Genomic DNA, 20,000 nt, shown 5'->3' on the forward strand with positions numbered 1-20,000 from the left:
AATGAACGTACGAACGTACGAAACGAAACGAAACGAAACGAAACGAACGGAATAAGAACACAGAAAAACGCGCATAGACGGATACGTGCATCGCGAATGAGAGACGTATGTAAAAATATACACAGAGATCTTTGCGAGCCCGGTACGCGCCCGGTACGGCGCCGGTATAAATATTTATACGCCTTGGATTCTATATAATTCGTCGTTTATTTAAAAATCAAATTTTATAATCCACGAGCGCGGACTGTCAGGATGGGTTCACTTTTATGGCGCGCATATATCATCGCTTGCGCTCGCGCCCGCGACTCTTTAAATAATTCATATGCCTTTAAGAGCGAGGCTTTTTTCATATCCCCTTGCTTTTTCTTATTTTTTTTTTTCTTCTCTTTCCTATTCTTTTTTGTTCTTTTATCCTTCTTCTTCTTCTTCTTCTTCTTCTTCTTCTTCTTCTTTATTTTTTACTATTATTATTTTTATTTATTTTCTTTTTTTTTTCTTTTTTTTTCTTCTCTTTAATCTTTTTATGAAAGGAATTTCCTACCTACGCTTTTGAGGCTTATAAATCATTTTGAAAAGTTTAATCAATGACAGAAGAATTAAGAAAAACAAGGGGGGAGGGGAGAAGGGACAAAAAAAAAAAGAAAAAGAAAAAGAAAGATAAGATTTTGTTAAAAGTTTTTTCTACGTTATCGATCATACATAGTGAACGTTGATAAATAATCGATGCATATGTATGTCAGGTACATTGACGTTGTTAACATCGAGCAGGAAATCGAGCTTGAAGACGAGACGAGACGAGACGAGAGAGATAGAGAGAGAGAGAGAAAGAGAAAACATTTACGATCGTATGTAAATAGCGTTCCATTCTCGCTTCCTGACTAGCTTAGCTTCCTACTTCATCGGCTTAATACGACTAACAGCCGTCATAATTTCATTGTTGTTTTAATCGACCTAGCGGTACTTTTCAGGACAGGTCAGGATACATTCTTCTTCGTAATAATAATAATAATAATAATAATAATAATAATAATAATAATAATAATAATAATCATAATTCTTAGACAATAATTAGCCCCCCGTCCGTAGGTAAAAAATAGTAATAGAAAATAATATTATTTGTCTTTTATCGTTATATTTCGTTCGCATTGTTTGTTGTGAACTTCTTTTAAGGGTAGAAAAAAGATTAAAAAATAAAAAAAATAAAAAAAAGGGGGAAGAAAAAAAAAAGGAAAAAGAAAGAAAGAAGAGAAAAGCAAAAACTGACGTACTTTTCTAGTACACCACTCATAGAATCTCACCATCCTTGCAATATTAGCTCTATCCGTTATATTCTATCCGTGCTTGTCTATGGTAAGAGAGAGGGATACAGAAAGAGAAAGAGAGAGAGAGAGAGAGAGAGAGAGAGAGAGAGAGAGAGAGAGAGAGAGAGTTTATTCATCGTCCCGAGGATAATCCCTCTTCTACCTAGGCACTTAAAGTCGGACTCGAGTTTTAAAACTCTTTTCCCGTCTGCCGCTCGGTTTAAAGCCGGTGCGATTATGAATTATCGTTGCGTGGTAATTCCAAGGTAGTAAAACCCCCAACGTTTTTCCTACCTTGTCGTTTCGTTGAAATACTTCGACGATATATATATATATATATATATATATATACATATATACATACACACACATATATATACATATATATACATATATAGATAATACGATCGATTAAATGACTACCATAAAATCGATTGAAGTTATTAACGTATTCAAAAAGGGTAAGAAGAAAACGCGGTAAAATAAAATACGTGGTCCTTTCTTATTAATGCTTGTTCAAACGAACCTTCAAAGACGTTTTACGTTCGAGACGTAAATTCTTCGGAAAGGTAAATTATTTACCGAGATATTATATTGCCACGGACGACACTTGGTGTGGTGCAGAATGAAAAACATGAACGAACGAACGAACGAACGAACGAACGAACGAACGAACGAACGAACGAACGAACGAAGAAGAAGAAGAAGAAGAAGAAGAAGAAGAAGAAGAAGAAGAAGAAGATGAAGAAGAACAAGAAAATGAAGAAGAAGAAGAAGAAAAAGAAGAAGGACGAGGGTATTCGGAGCGGCCGAGCGTGACTGGCAGAGAGAGTAGAAAAGAGTAACGCGGCGTTAGAGGACGGATCCGGAGGTGACGGCGGCGGCAGCGGCGGTGGTGGTGGCGGTGGTGGAGGTGGTGGTGGTGGTGATGGTGGTGGCGGTGGCGGTGGCGGCAGCAATGGTGGCGGCGACAGCGGCAGCAGCGACAGCAGCAGCAGCAGCAGCAGCAGCAGCGACAGTAGAAGTAGCGTGTAGGTAGCGACGGTGGTAGGGATAGCTAGATGATGAGTGGGGGAAAGGGGGGAGGGCTGCCGGCCGTAGCACCGGTCGAGAGAAGGGTGGGGGTAGCGTTGGCTCAGTAAGCGCCAAGCGCTCGAGCCGGTACGACGTGACGTGAAGTGTTGTGAGTGAGGATATATATACATATACCTACATACATATATATATATATGTATATACACACGTACGTATACATACATACACACCTACAACACATGGATATATACAAGTACACACCGGTATACAACGGCGAACGATTTTCGTGGCTCGTGAAAGAAAAGACCGGCGCTATCGACTACGCAGTTTTGTTATCTAATAACAGTTAACTCGTGTCTCTTAACCGTCATTTTTTTAAAAGAAGAAGAAGACGTCGGAGAAAAAACGTACGACGGTTGTTAAAAGTCGGTCAACGAAAAAGGAAAAGAAGAAGGAAGGAAGGAAGGAAGATAAAAAAGAAAAGAGTGAGTGCATCGACGAGCTTCCCAAGCTCGATATCACAGTGTGTTTGCGTTAGTGTGAGTGGAGTGTGACTGTGTGCGTGCGTGCGTTTGGCGTGTGTGTGTATCTCACGGGAGCGTGTTCTGCTTGCTCTCTCTTTTCTCTCTCTCTCTCTCTCTGTATATATATATATATATATATATATATATATCTTTTTCTGTGTGTTGTGTGCTTGTATCTTCTCTGTAGCTCCCGTTTCTCTCTCTCTCTCTCTCTCTCTTTCTCTCTCTCTCTTTCTCTCTTTCACCCTCTTTCTATCTCTGTCTCTCGGTCGGTGTCGTTCGGGCCCACTCGTCTCGTTTCGGCTCGTCGAACGAACGCGACGATGCAGCAGGAGGCCTGTCTGTGTGTAACGCGTCGTGCCACGTCGTACGTGCGACCGATTTTACGTGTGTTGGTGGTAATGGTCGGCCATGCCGCTTTTGCGAGTACCGCGTGAAGTGAGTGCTTTGAATATTTTTTTCATTGTTGTTGCTGTTGTTGTTGTTGTTATTGTTGTTGTTGTTGCTGCTGTTGCTGCTGTCGTCGTCCTCGTCATCATCATCGTCTCCTTCATCTCCGCCAACGCCGTCGTTGCCGTAACCTCTGCAAATACGATACCATCGTTATCACCGTTGTTGCTGCTGTCACCTATCTATCTCCGTCCTTTTCTATTCAACGCCAAAAAAAATATCCGGAATTACTAAGTTTTACTTGCTGGGAAAAATCCTTCGTGGTTTATAGTGTAATATATATATATATACATATATATATATATAAATATATATATATATATATATATATATATATATATGTGCTCTTCTTGTGCTTGTGTATATTATCTATACTTGTGTGCCTCTTCGATCGGACTACACGTACAACCGAATACACAACACAACACGACGACAATCGACGATGAAAGAAGCTAAAAGAAATGCACGAATTTTGAAATTTCGACGATGACTATTCGTCGTAAGTATGTCCTTCATTTTTCTTCTTTCTTCTTCTTTCTTATATAAAAATCGTGGAGAGCGACGTATTATCAATGAATATTTTTTTCTGTCACCTTTCACTTTGTTTTTGTATATATATATATATACAAAAAAAAAAGATACAAAATATATATACATATATATATTGTTTACGCTTTTACAAGATAATTTTTTTAAATACAATAAGAAAGTAGAAAATAACGGCACGCGGTATGTGTGTGTGTTTGTGTGTGAATTCTCGTAAGTTTCTCCCCCCTCCCCCACTTTGTATAAACATATACATGCTCACTTTCTTCCCCTCGTTCTCTTTTTCTTCTTCCTCCTCCTCCTCTTCTTCCTTCTTCAGTTCCTTCCCCTCCGGACGTCGATCGTCGCGTGGGACAAAGGATAAGCGTATATGTCTCTCTTTCTTTTTCTCTTCGACATATCGAAATATATATATATATATATCTATATATATATATATATATTTACATTTATTTTATATACATATATGTACGTATGTATTGGATATGTATATACATATGTACATGTATATATATATATGTATGTATGTATATTTGTATATGCACGCATACATAGTATATTTATGTATGTATGTACACGTGTATACCGTAAACGTATATATATAGTACAATTGTAGAGAGTCAGAGTCGCGCTTATGTGTAAGGGGAGCGTGTAAACGGAGTCGGCAGCAGTGGAGCTGCCCGGATTATTTATCGACCTGCACGAGGTATTGTGACTACGTGCCGACGAGTCTTACGAGAACGAGCCGTTAGTCGTTAGTAAATCGAATGGCGTGCGAGTTAGCACGCTCGAGCGATAAGACGCAACTTGCCGACATTGTTGTGTTTCCTTTCTTTCTTTTTCTTCCTCTTCTTCCTCTTCTTCTTATTTTTTTTCTCTCTTTTTTTTTCCCCTCATTGCTTTTTCTTTCTTTCTTTCTTTTTTCTTCTTCTTCTTCTTCTTCTTTCGTGGCATCTTTTTTTCTTTTTTTTTTTCATCCACCTCCCGGAAGTAATGCGCGCGCGCGAGAAGAAAAAGAAGAGGATGAAAAAAAAAGCAAGTCGCTCCTTTTACTTACGATTTATCGTATCCTTTTCTTTTTCTTTCTTTCTTTTCTTTCTTTTTCTTTTTCTTTCTTTTTTTTTTTTTTTATCATGAAACGAGTCGAAAGAAAGAAAGGGGAAAAGAGAAATAAACGTCGTTTAAAAAGCCCGCCCGGACGGCCATATTGGACGAGCAGAAACCGTTATCGAGTGGCGACAGTTTCTTTTTCTTTCTTTCTCTTCTTCTTTTTTTTTCCCCAATCTTCTTTTTCTCTCTTCTCTCTCTTATTTCTCTCTCTCTCTCTCTCTCTTTCTCTCTTTCTCTCTATTTTTTTTTCTCTTTCTCGTTTAAACTGACGTTTTACACGAATCTGTCGAGATTAGTAGTAGTGTGCCATCGAGGCACGATATTTTCCTTTTTTTTTTTCTTTTCTTTATCTTTTTTCTCTCCTTCCTTCTCTCTTTTTATCTCGTTTTTCTTTTTCTTCTTTTTTTTTTTTTTTTTTTTTTTTTTTTTTTTTTGGTTAATACGAATTAACGATCAAGCGCGAAGAACTGGGTACAAAAGTTTATAGGGGGCGTTTAAGATATATAAATCACAAGTCGCCGCGATGTTTCTCGCTGATTTTACTCATACCACGGCGTGTTAGTCGTGCATGATTTATGCTTGTTAACCAACCAACCAACCAACCAACCAACCAACCAACCAACTAACCAACCAACCAACCAACGAACGAACGAACGAACGAACGAACCAACAGTTTGCTCATACGATTCTCTCGAAATTCTCATCTTTATTTATCGTTACTTGTCTTTAAGGATATAAAAGTAAACAAGAAAAAAAGAAAAAAAAAAAAACGTAAAGGAGGAAAAAAGCTGGTTGGGTGGGGCTGGTGAGGAAAGAGGAAAAAAATATTGTACGTGTTATACAACGTAAAATCATTAAATATCATATCGATCAACATGACATTGTTATTAGGTGTTAATTAGGTTGTTATTACTGCCCTTTGCAAAGAATTTTTTTTTTTTTTTTTTTTTTTTTTTTTTTTTTTTTTTTTTTTAAGGAAGTAGAAAGGACAATGAAAATATTCTATCGATGTGTACGGAAAGTATACATCAAGTTTGAACGTTTTCAAATAAAAGAAAATTATTATATCATATATGTGTGTATATATATATATATATATCGTTCTTATAACGGGTGTCGAGAAAACCATCGACAAACTTTTTCATTTAACTATGGCGGTGGTCAGTAATCTTCCTTTTTTCAGTTGGAAAGTGGTAATATGGGTTCTCTCACATCGACGCTTTCTTAAAAGGCCATAATATATATATATACGGTGTTGAGAAGGATAAAGGAGAGCCTCGTGCGTGGCTACGTCGAAGCGGTAAAAGCTTTCTCCATGTGCAAGGCAAATTGCAGTGCCTAAGCCAGTTTACACGTCTAATCGTTGCGCTCGTTGTGTTCGCCTAATAGGCTCTAATGCTTATCCACCCTTTTTCTCTCTTTTCTTTTCCTATTCTCTCTTTCTCTCTCTCTCTATCTCTCTCTTTCTGTTTATTACTCATCCCTCTCTCCAATCGACCTCCCCCCCGTCCTCTTATATTCTCCTTTTAACATTTCCTTTTTTTTTTCCTGCGACGACGACGGAAATTACATTTTTATTCCTATTCTCCCTGACTTTCATCGTTATATTAATAGTAGTCTTTTCTTGTCCTATACATATACATATCTACGTATATATGCATATATATATATATATATATATATATACACACATACACACAGACAATGTATTCTCTAACCGATATAACCGATGATAAAGTAGACGTCGTTAAATTATAGATCGTTATTTTTCCTTAGTCTCTCTCTCTCTCTCTATATATATATATATATATTTCTCTCTCTCTTTCTATATATATATATATATATATATATATATATATATATATTTATATATAGCGTGTGTTATATAGCAAAGCCAAAGAATTATTCGAGTCATTCGACGATTATTTCGAGGAGGATAATTACTTCGAACGAATTCCACCACGAAACTCTCTTATTTCTCTCTATCTATATCTATCTATCTCTCTTTCCCAATATATCTCTATCACTATCGTTTTATCTATTCACTTTCCCCCGCTATCCCTTTACGTTTTCCTTTTATATTCGTTTTTTTTTTTTTTTATTTTCTTTTTTTTTTTTTTTTTTTTTTTTTTTTTCCCCTGGTGCTTCGTTAACTTTTACCGATCTCTGTTTTCACGTTTATTTGGAATATTCATCAAATTTTCGTATCCTCCATTCGAGTTCGAATTATCGAGCAAGCAAGCTCTCTCTTATTGTTGAGATTAATAGGATCTAGCGATTTCCGTGATGCGGAAGCGACGGTCGCGAGTGTCACGCTAACGTGCGTGCCTCCGTCAATACTTGTTCCACCCACTTATCTTTTTCTCTCTATCTCTCTCTTTCTCTTTTACCGGCTCTTATTCGAGAATAAAGCTTTGAACTCTTTCAATAAATACAGTCGATTTTCTTAGAAACATTTCATCGTATAAAAAATATTATTCCTATGCTTTCAATTTGTTTTTCTTTTTTCCTTTTCTTTCTCTTTTTTTCTTCTTTTTTTTTATGTAGCTTCGTAGAGCTTATGCTTATATCAGGAATAACCCCACCAGGAACGCCGCCTTGTATGCAACATAATGTCTAATTTTTTTTTCTCTTTTTTCTCTCTCTCTCTCTCTCTCTCTCTCTCTCTCATCATTTATACCCGCGACACGTAAATTATTTACATTTGCGATTCATTTTTCCTTAGAAAAGAAATTTCATTCAATTTTCTCGTTGCGTTTTTAACTCTTTTTGAATTAATTATATATCATCGTTCTTACAATAGCTTTTAATAGTATTATTCTTACGTTTATTTTAATAGCGAATATATATATTTTGTTTTTACTATTATTAATGGCATTAAAAATTACATCACCCATTTTATATTTACTTTTAGTAATGGATTTTTTTTTTTTTTTTTTCTTTTTTTATTTTTTATTTTTATACTACTACTGACTTTAAAATTAGATTACTATTTTTATATTTACTTTAACGATAAACATATAATATTAATACTATTTTATCATTGCTTCAAAAATTATTATACTATTCTTATATTTCTTTTACTAATAATACTTTTTCTATATATATATAATACAATTGTATAAATAATAGTAATAATAAAAATAGTATATTTTTAATTTCTATCGAGGTGAGATTTACGAACATTATTTTATATTTTATTTTGAAGAACGCTTCGAAAAATGTGCTATATTATTTTTCAACGATCGCGTATACCTGAGAACAAGCGTTGTATTATTGAATAATAATGTACATTGTCTCGATAAATTAATCGAGCGGTAGCGATGCAAAATTCAGGTTTTCTTTCTTTCTTTTCTCTCTCTCTCTCTCTCTCTCTCTTTTTCTTTTTACTTCTTTTCTTTTCTTTTCTTTTTTTTTTTCTTTTTTTTTCTTTTTTTTTCTTTTTCTTTCAACAATATCGAGCAAAATCACACGTAATCGTGACTTATGACCTTTTAACGGTTTTTACGTGCGTCCAGTGTTCCGTAAACGAGCCGTTGTAGTCCGGCGACATTGTAAGCGATAAAAGAGAACAATAACAACAGCAAGGTGGAGTAGGAAGGAAGGAAGGGTGGAGGAGGAGGAGGTGGTGGAGGAGGAGGAGGAAGCCGACGACGACGACGACAACGACAACGACAACGACAACGACAACGACGAGCTTTATAACTTTAGCTGCTATATATTCACTGAGAAAATATGAGGAAAAATGATCGAATCTAATACGCTCTCGCGTTCCTACATGAGCGAGTAACTAATGGCCGTTCTTTTGAGGGTGAGGGGAAAAAAACGAGAGAGAGAGAGAGAGAGAGAGAGAGAGAGAGAGAGAGAGAGAGAGAGAGAGAGAGAGAACGATGGGATAGGAAGGAGAAAGAATAGTACGCACGAACGCACTCCTTAACGTTTCCGTACGAACGAATTTATTAACGTTACGACGTCTCTTTTAAAATACTCTTTGATGCGTTAAAAAGGAAATATATAAATCCTCTTCCTCCTCCTCCTCCTCCTCCTCCTCTTTTTACTTTTGTAAACAAATATCCTCTTTGTATATCTATTTTCTTTTTCATTCTCTTTTTCTTTCATAATATATAAATGTATTATACTATATTATGTTATGTAATATCAAATCATAATAATAATAATAATAATAGTAATAATAATAATAATAATAATAATAATAATAATAAATAATGATAATGATATGATAATATAATAATAATAGTATATGTACTGTATATAATATAGTATAAAATATTTATACTATAATCAATTATCATATATATATATATATAGTACTGTAGTATTAAATAATATATATATGTACATATATATATATATATATATATATATATATATATATATATATATATATATATATATATATATATATATATATAATAGTCACAAATTACATAACATATTAATACAAGATATGCAAGCGTGTAAATATAAATACGTTTATGTAAATACAATTAGTATGACGTACAAAGAAAATGTTTTTATCCTACGTGATTACATTCTTTTTTTTTTTCCTTCCTCGTTTCAATTTAAACATATCATATATCTATTTTTTTTCTTTTTCGTTATTTCTTTTTCCTTTCTTTTTTTTTTCTTTTTTTTTTTTTTTCCTTAAGAGGAAAATATCGTGAGTTTTTTTTTTCGCTTTTTTTTTTTTTTTCGTTTTTTTTCTCTCTTTTTTTCTTTTTCACAACGGATTCGCGCTCTATGCATATGCGTACGTGTTGCATGGTTCGTCTCTTCGAAGAATGAAGAGAAGAGAGAAGAGAGAGAGAGAGAGAGAGAGAACAAGAGAGAAAGGAAAAGAGATAAGCGTGCCTTTGTGCGTGGCTCGAGTTAACGAGAGGAAAGAACCATTAAAAGCCTCGTCGACCATTCGAAGAATATTCGTAGTAGAGATCATCGTAATCTCTCTCTCTCTCTCTCTCTCTCTCTCTTTCTCTTTCTGTCTCCTTTTTTTATCTTCGCAATAGCACGATTTATTTATTTATTTTTTATACTATTCATTCATTCATTCATTTATTTATTTTTTATTTTATATTCATTCATTCATTTATTTATTTTCTTTTTTTGAACTCTCACAATCATATTTCTCTCTCCCTCTCTCTCTCTCTCTCTCTCTTTCTCTCCTGTATTCCGCCTCCCCACCCCGTGATGTATTTATTATTATTTTCTTTTCTTTTATATTTCAATCGTTCTTACTCTTACAAACACGTCTTCATATATATTTGTTAACGCAACAGTACATTGGAACATAATTATCTTACATTGGATTGTAATGGGCTCTTTGTTTTCGAAAGATGATTTTCCCTTAGTCAGCGGATCCATATTTTTCCGCTTTCAAAAAGAGTTTATATATATATATATATATATAAAACAGAAATAAGCGATGACGTATACCTAACTTCTACGTGCCCATTCTATCAATTTCGTTCTTCTATTGTTCGTATTTCTTTTTTTTTTCTCCTGTTTTTTTATCCCTTTACACCCTGCCTGGCCCTCCATCCCTACCTTCCCTTTTACTCCCTACAACACCCGAATCCCACCCATTTCTGGAAACGCGTCGTTCCAAACTACAAAAATTTCATATCGCGTTTGTCTCTCGGCTTTTCCCTGGATTTTCCATTGCCCCCCCCCCCCTCTCTCTCTCTTTACCCCATTTTTTCTTCTTTTATTATTCTTTTTTTTAGTACACCGATCGGGCGCGTCAACCCCTTTTTTCACCCATTTTTTGTCTCCATTCGTTACTACTCGTCGTGTTAATACATATATGTGTATATATATATATACATACATATATATATACACACGTATATGCGTGCATGCATACATAGATACCATACGTGTATATATATATATACATATACATATACATAGTCGAAACACGACGCGTCTGCCAGCACCGTTTTATAATTACATTTTATCTTCGCTCGGTGAACTAACGTAATATCGTATCGTATGGCATTAATCGAATACCATGATAAAGTTATCGAATTTAATTACATCGGCATTCCGCCGTGCTAAGCCGCATACACGATTTTAGCGCATCGCGCGTTTAATAACACATTTGCCGTCGATACTCTTGCACACTTGACGCGCTCGTAATATGTATATACATCTATCTATGCATATTTATATGCATATATGTATATATATATATATATATATATATATATATATATATATATATATATGTCATACAGCTGTGTATGAAGAGAAACAATAGGGCTCGTTAATAGATTCAAAATTATCGAAAAAATACACTTATCATTCTTATCTTTCTTGAGTTTGCTTTTCAATTCTTCCTCATCTACCTCCATCCCCTTTTGTGTGTATATATATATATATATATATAATATGTATATTTTTTTTTGTTTACCCTTTGGCGTTATTGAAAAAAAAAAAAATAAAAAAGGAAGAAAAGAAAATAGAATGTAAGGGCTTTGTTATCGCTCGTTTTGATGTAGTTAGACATCTCGATGGGAATGTTGCGTTTCACGCATGATTGCGTAGGAAGAGATAGTGGGCGTCAACGCGTAACGAACGACGAGAGAGAGAGAGAGAGAGAGAGAGAGAGAGAGGGAGAGGGAGAGAGAGAGAGAGAGAGAGAGAGAGAGAGAGAGAGAGAGAGAGAGAGAGAGAGAGAGAGAGAGAGAGAGAGAGAGGGAGGCTTGACCGAAACTTGCTCTCGACTAATCGAAGGGCCAATGCGCTCCATTAATTAACAGGCTCTCGCCTTAATCTAATACAATCGATCCTAATCTGTCACTCAATCGATATATATACATATATATGTATATATACAGGGTGTTATCAAAAGTATCTTTCTGACTTCATTTGATTCCCTGGTTTTTTTATTAACATTTTAGAATAAATAAATAAAGAGCAAGAAAACGATCAAACGTAAATTAATTGTTACCTCTTGCGTTTCGATTGCGTTCGATAATTATTTAAATGACTATTGAGTTCACTTTATTTAGTTATTTATTTATTTATTTACTTTTTCTTAATTTCCTTTTTTCTTTTTCTTTTTGTCTTTTTAAATTCTTTAGAATCATTTCACGTTAGACGATAATCAAACTCGCAGAGTTTAAATTAGTTTTAGGAGAAATTTGACGTTTTAATAGAAAGAGAAATTTTAATTATTTAACGACAACAAAATACCGTTCCTTTATGGTATGGAATTATTTCTAAATTAGTTAACGGATCAGACGTTTGAAGAATTCCTCTCTAAAGAAAATTATTTTAAATACATGAGAACACATTCATTTCTAAGTAATTTTTGATAAATGTTATATTTTTAAAATTAATTCACTTCATGCGGAGAATTATACATTACACAGCATGGAATTATTTCGAAATTAGTTTAACGGATTGAAGAAGTTTTAATAAAGTTCCTTTTTATAGGAACAATTTCATCGATTAGAACATTCATTACTAAGTAATTTTTGTTAAATGCTATACTTTCAGAATTAATTTCTTTCCCGCTAAGGTGAATAATCCGGTGTATGGAATTATTTTTTCTCCTTTCTCCTTTTTTTTTTTTTTTTTTTTCTTTTTATTTTTTCAATTGATTAACGGATCAGAAAATTTTAAGTATTTCCTTTACGAAGAAAATTTCGTGCCATTGGAAAATCGTTCGTTTCTAAATAATTTACGATCAAACTGACTAATAACTGTAACCTGATTGATTTAACTTTTTCCAAGAATATGGATAATTTCCGATACAACACCCGTTATAATAAATGCTGTTGTAAATCGTTGAAGGAGATAACACGAGCATTATATATAACTTATACGTGCTCGTGTTCGACCATATTCGCCGGATCTACATAGTAGAAGAGCGACCGGATGACGCGAGGCCGTTGATGATTTATTGGCAAAGTTAAGTCATAGTCGATTCGCGTTCTACTTCAAAAGGCCGTTTATCGTGTTATCGTCATCGTTTATCGCTTTTCACCCAAGGAAAATCATTTGCCGTATTCGTGTACGATTGGAAAAGGAAAACGAGAACGGCCGATTGAGAAAGTGAGAAAGTTCGAATTCATGATAACGAGACGCCATTTTTTTTTTTTTTTTTTTTTTTTTTTTTTTTTTTTTTTTATGGTGTTCGATTAAATTCAACTCTCTAGAAATATTCAGCAATGATATAGAAGTAATATTACGGAACCTTCGATTGAATTCTTTTAAACTTATATATCGCTCTTTACAATTTATCACTTGTTCTTCTCTAATAATTATCTCAATTTCACTATTTTAATTAATCAATTAGTAGAAAGTAATAAGAAAAGAAACAAGAAGGAATGTGTGTGTGTGTGTGTGTGTGTGTAGAGAAAAAGAAGAGAAAAGACAGCTTTGAATTTGTGATAAAGCCAACAAATAACTAATACAAATACGATAATATCTATATTTTAATACGTTTTATAAATATCTTTTATAAATATCTATGATAACGAGTCGAATGCTTTAATTTTTCTGAATTTATTTCTTTTATTATAATTTTTTCTTTTCCTTTTCTCCATCTTCTTCTTCTTTTTTCTTCCTCCTATTTTTCCTCTCTCTCTCTCTCTCTCTCTCTCTCTTTTTTTTTTTTCTTTTTTCTTTGCTAATTAATTACTTAATTGACTGAAAAAGAAATGAACGCACAATATAATATAATTTCATGGATCAGCCGATTGAATTTCTAAAAACACTTATATATGTATTTATATATATATATATATATATATTACTAATTAACAATTTAATTATTCGAGAGAAGAAAAGAAAAAATGTATAGCAATGATTTAACGAATTCAGAGGATCTCACGCTCGTTATCGATCGATCCAACCATCGATCTATCGATTCATCGATCCAGAGAGAGAGAGAGAGAGAGAGAGAGAGAGAGAGAGAGAGAGAGAGAGAGAGAGAGAGAGAGAGAGAGAGAGAGAGAGAGAGGTTCTTTAGAATTAATGAACGTGTAACTCTATCCGCTCGTTAACGATTACAAATGGCTCTTCGATGTTGCATTGCACGCTCGCTTGATCGTGTCGGAGGAGGTTCTTCGTATGAGGAACCCTCCACCGGAAATGGGACTCACGTTGAAACAGTAGGAGGAGCAGGAGGAGGAGGAGGAGGAGGAAGAGGAGGAAGAAGAGAACGAGAAGGGGAAGTTGGTGGTGGTTAGGGGGAAATGGGGAGTAGGGAGGAAGACAGCTTGCTCATTTCGTTTGCTAGTACGGTGTGACGACCAGCCACAAGATGAAGACGAGGAAAGACGAATATTTACTTTTACCACGACTCCTCTCTCGGTCGTACTTTAGCGACTTTTGTAAACTTCGTTTGTCACTCCTTACATACATACGTCGTCGCCTTCATCTTCGCCTTCGTCTTCCTCCTCCTCCTCCTCCTCCTCCTCCTTCTCTTCCTTTTTCCTCCTTCTCCTCTTTCTTCTCTTCATCCAAGAACCTTGGTGGAACAACCCCTCTTTTACGTTCTATCTTTATCTTTATCTCTATATTTCTCTTTGTAGATTTTCAACTATTTCTTTTCTTTTCTTTTTATTTATTTAGTTTTTTTTCTTTTTTCTTTTTTCTTTTTTTCTTTTTTTTTTTATCTTCGTCTCTTCCAATTCGTGACAATTTTTTGACAACATGCCACTGTGATATTCGTAGAAAATGTGTTTGTTTCTTTGGTAGGATATATCTTTTTGTGGGTACAGTTCTTCTTTTTTTTTTTTTTTTTTTTTTTTTTTTTTTTTTTTTCCTTTTTTCCTTCCTTTTTTTTTTCTTTTTTCTTGTTTTCTCTTCGTCGAACCGTTGTTATTAATAGAGGGGGAAAAAAAAAGAAAAAAAAAAAAAAAAGAAATATATTTAGGTTCCTCGTGACTTGCTATTGCATTAATAAAATGCAATAGTGTTCATTTTCATATATATATACATATATATATATATATAAATATATATATATATATATATATATATGTATTATTTTAGATTAGAGATCCCTGTCGCAAAGTGTTATCTTATGTTTTGTAAATATGTGTATAAGATAGAAATCTTAGAAACACTTGAATATTTTTCTTTCTTTCTTTCTTTCTTTCTTTTTGTTTAAATGTTGTTTCAAATAAAAATGTATTATCCTCTCATAGTACCTTTTGTTCTATATATATATATATATATATATGCGTACAATAGTGCTTTCTTTTTTTTTCTTTTTACTCTAGATCGTAATCTTATCAGAAAGTGTACAATCTTACTTTTGTGAATAAATATATATATATATATATATAAATATATATATATATAAGATAGAAATCTTCGGTACAGTGTGAATGAAAAATGGAATTAAAATTTAATGGAGAAAAATAAATTGTTAATGATAATTCTCGTGGATGTAAAATCAACGTCGAACATTCGAACATTTCATTGGTCAAAATTGAAAGTGTGATGTTTATTCACATCGAACGTTAAAATTCACATTGAAAATGGGAGGAGAGAGTAGTAGAAGTTTTTTATTCGCGGTATCGCACCTCCTCGTACGATACGGCGGTGAGGGGGAGGGGGTGGGAACTACTACTATTTGTTGGCAAGCATTCTCTTCTTAATGGTCTCGTCAACAAATTGTATAAGAGTATTGGCAGTATCAGTCCTGGCAATGTACCTTGCCAAGGAAACGCAATAAGTCTTAAAGTTGGTGGAAACGGTGCCAGATAGTGAGATCGTAATGAGAATCGAGCCGTTAGCTTCTAATAGCGTTTGATGTTACGTTAATAGGAATAGAAAAACTAATAGGGAAACGATCTTATTTTTCTTTCTATCTATCTTTCTTTCTTTCCTTCTTTTTCTTTTCGTTTAATTAAAATTTTACTTTTATCGTAAAAAAGAAAGAAAGGAAAAAAAAAAAGAAAAAAAAAGAAGAAAAAAAAAGAAAAAAGACAACGATTAACAGGTTCGTGATACAAAAAATGAAAATATATATATATATAAGATGAAATAGTTTTTTTTTCTTTTTTTTTTTTTTTTTCGTAAATAAATAAATCACTTGAAAATTGATGTTAAATGAGTCGAACGCCGTTAGTCGTCGGTTTTTTTTTTCTTTCTTTTTCTTTCCGATTTTTTGTTCTCTTTTTTTTTCTTTTTTTTTTTTTTTTTTTTTTTTTTTTTTACGATATTTACGAAGTTATTCGAAGACTTAAAGGCGAGGAAAATCGCGTGACAGGAAAACGGACGTTCCAGGTAACAGACTGTCGGTGTCTCGAGCTTGGCATACGTACACCAACGATGCATATAAAGTAAGTGACAGAGAGAGAGAGAGAGAGAAGGAGAGAGAGAGAGAGAGAGAGAGAGAGAGAGAGAGAGAGAGAGAGAGAGAGAGAGAGAGAGCCATATTTGTGATCAATGTAGCGAAAATATTTCGTAGACGGGATGCATCGAGATAACATAGTGATATAAAGATAAAAACTATATCACCGGATACTAGATAATATAATAATAACATTTTATTATAGATACTAAACGCTTTCTACGATCGTTATAGATCAAATTAAATTTCCTTTGGCTGAATCATCATTGCCGCTCGATCTAACATCCATTTACAGAGTAAAACATACGTTTAGAAATTAAAGCGAATTTGCGTTAAAAATCGAAGATCGTAACGAGTATAAAAAAAAAAAAAAAAAAAAAAAAGAAAGAGAGAAAAATGTGTGTGCGTGTTGTGTATGTGTGTTACTATTAAAATAGTGTTTATCATTACGTGAAAAAGTCAATGAAAATTACGTATTATTTTAGCATCGTTAGATTAATGGTTATGAAAACGTTTAGAAAACATTAGAAATCGTTCGTCTAGACTAAACTCGTCGAGCGTTAACGATGGGTTATCGCTTTCGAACGTTCCTTTTTGGTGATGGAGAAGAACGAGTTAGAAATGTGCGTGGCATGAACGAAGTGAACGAAGAGAACGAGAGAGAGAGAGGGAGAGAGAGAGAGAAAGAAAGAGAGAGAAAGAGAGAAAGAGAAAGAAAGAAACGTGTTGTCGCGAAGCACAAGTAGGTATTACGTGCGAGCCATTCGATTCTTTTTCCTCGGCATTGTTCGTGCACGCATTTTGTTCTCTGAGCGTGACGAGTAATTGAATCCAAGCAAGAAGGCCATCTAACGGCTATTAGAATCTTTGTTTTCTCTATCTATCTATCTATCTATCTATCTCTTTCTCTCTCTTTCTATCTATCTATCTATCTATCTATCTATCTATCTATCTATATATATATATATGTATATATATCTTGCTCTCTATTTTTCGTTGTCTACCAGTCAGTCTATCTCTGACTTTGTCTCTGTCTTTCTATCCGTTCTTTAACTAGCTTAATAACGTTAATGATCATCGTTTATCTTTGTAAACACTCGAGTCTCTACAGAAGAATTTTGTGTGAAGAATTTTTTTCTTTTTTTTTTTTTTTTTCTTTTTTCAAGCATACAAATTATTTAAAAAATTCCTGCTTAACTCGTACACCGAACAATAACGATATTGTCCTTATCGAGAGAGAGAGAGAGAGAGAGAAGGAATCAACGATAGTAATTGTTATGTATGTGTATATATATGTGTTGCTATTGGATTGTGCCGTATTGTGGTTGATTTGTGTTGGGTTTTGTTCTGTTGTACGGCTAACGAGAAACTAATGATTAGAGAGGACATTAAAAGAGAGAAATTAGCGCCGACAAAGGTCGGACCTCTGAAAAAGGGACGCGTTAGTAGTAGATTATTTTAGTCTACCGTGAAGACGAAGAGACTTCGATAAATTATTATGTCCGTTGGGGAATCCATATGGGGAGATTAAAAAAAAAAAAAAAAAATTAGATTCACAAAGGAGAAGGAACGGAAGGGAGTAGGAGGAGGAGAGGAATTGGAGGAGGTGGAAGAGAGTCCAAGAGTTTGCCGCGAAGCGAATTGTTAAATGAGAGGAAAAAAAAGGGGTTGGGGGAGGAGAAGGGATGGGGGAGATAGAAGACGGGATCTTTATTAAGCAATCGGAAATTATATTTCTTCGAGGTGAAAATACATCTCAGTTTAAAATATGTATATAATGAGCTAGATGAGGTTACGCAAACGATTTATTGTTTAAGAAAAAAGAGATGAGAGGAAAGGAGGAAAGAAAGAAAGATCATTTATAAAGTTAAAAATTCTGACATTCTTAAAGCGTATCCTTAAGAAGTTACATTCTGAAACGTTTAAATTAACTTTAATACCAAAGCGTCATCGATAAAGTAAAGACGATGATTAATCATTGGTGGAATTATAAACGTTATCATCGGATAACTTTGAAGTCTCGTGAATCGTGCAATTCCTACCTTCGAGGAAAGATTTGAATTGACGTACGACGAACTTATATATATATATATATATATAAGTTATATATATATACAAACATATACAGGGTGTTTCGTGTCATATGGAATCATATTGATATCTCTGTAAATATTAGCTTTAATGAACAGGCCCGTGAGATATGCTTTATATTAATTCGTGTGTATGACATATATACATACATACGTACATATATATATATATATAGACACACGGACACGTGTTGTACCATTATATAATTTTTACTTTTTCTTCCTTATTTATTTTTGAAAATTTATTATTATCATTATTATTATTTATATATATATATATTTTTTTTTTTTTAAGAATATATTTAGTATCTTATATAAAAAAAAAAGTATCGTCAAATTTTGTAATATTACTGTACGCAAAAGTAGTAGTAATATTAAAATAAACCATCATTACTATTTCATCCGATTATATGTTTTCACTTTTGTTATTTAATATTTAATATCTACAGAAAATCTCTCTTTATCAGAATATCGTATGTACCACCACCGTATAAATATAAGAGAAAAAGGAGGAAGAAAGAAAGAAAGAGACAGAGGGAGAGAGAGAGAGAGTGAGGGGGGGGCGGGAGGGAGGGAGGGAGGGAGAGAGATAGATAGATAGATAGAGATAGATAGAAACGTCGATGTCTCTCGGATCTCTTCTCTCTTTGGCGATGGTTACGGGCTCACAACGTAGAGCTCATATTTCAACCGTTATCCAACATTATCTTTCTCCGAGCGCCGTCGACGTTACGATATCGCGAACATAGTTAAACTTTCCGATTTGTCATTCGTACGACGACGTAAGCTCGTTGCAAACTTTCCTCCATATATCGCCCACATACACATTATATCTTGCGACCACGCAAAGCCGATAAATGAGAGACTATTAAAGTCTATCTACTCGAGACACCCGGTATATATAAGCGATAAACTCCAACCAACCAACCAACCAACCAACCAACCAACCAACCAACCCGCGTCCATACCCGAGTAACTATTTGCACGAGACTTTCGAGAAGTCCTCTTCTCTTCACCTCCACCCTCTCTCTCTCTCTCTCTCTCTCTCTCTCCTCTTGCACCACCTTCCCTCTCTTTATCCATCTCCCTCCTCTTCCTCTTCGTCTCTTTTTCTTCTTCTTCTTCATCTTCTTTTTTTCTTTTTCTTTTTCTTTTTCCAACCTTACCCTTCGTCCCGTTATCGACGCGAGAACAAACAGGTGTGCTTTCCCCCAACGAAGATTTATCGCTCTTTCTCTTTTGTTATTACTCTCTCTCTCTCCCTCTCTCTCTCTCTCTCTCTCTCTCTTTCTCTATCTGTCTGTCTGTCTGTCTGTCTGTCTGTCTGTCTGTCTGTCTGTCTCTCCTTCTCTTTTTCCTCTTTCTTCAACTATCCATCTTTCATATGTAGAGAAAATGCAGTTTCGTTCATTCTTCCTTTTACTTTAAACGGCCGACAGACGTGTCAGAATATATAGACATCCGGTATATTTCTTTTCTTTTTCTCCTATTTCTCCCTCCCCGTTCCTCCTCCTTCTCATCCGACCCATCCCATCTTCAAGATCAAAATTGATTCCTTTCGAACAGATCTTTACATTAGATTCGTTCAATGCTTGTATGTCAATGT

General features: G+C 34.2%; 1 protein-coding gene across 12 annotated transcripts in view; it reads left to right on the plus strand.

Annotated features, from left to right (window-relative positions):
- Nucleotides 1–20,000, plus strand: part of LOC124950782 (zinc finger protein 608-like) — a 195,810-nt gene that overhangs the window by 98,792 nt on the left and 77,018 nt on the right. Inside the window, exon 1 of one of the 12 annotated variants that reach the window (XM_047498065.1) lies at nucleotides 2,427–2,821. The exons of 9 other annotated variants lie outside the window; for them this stretch is intronic. The gene's annotated coding sequence lies outside the window, so the exon portion shown is untranslated. Of the gene's footprint in view, nucleotides 1–2,426; nucleotides 2,822–3,611; nucleotides 3,814–20,000 lie in introns of those variants that run through there. 2 more of the 12 variants (XM_047498066.1, XM_047498063.1) reach the window with 2 other exon arrangements.

This window comes from Vespa velutina, chromosome 7 (genome assembly GCF_912470025.1).
Source record: "Vespa velutina chromosome 7, iVesVel2.1, whole genome shotgun sequence".
Lineage (NCBI taxonomy): Eukaryota > Metazoa > Arthropoda > Insecta > Hymenoptera > Vespidae > Vespa > Vespa velutina.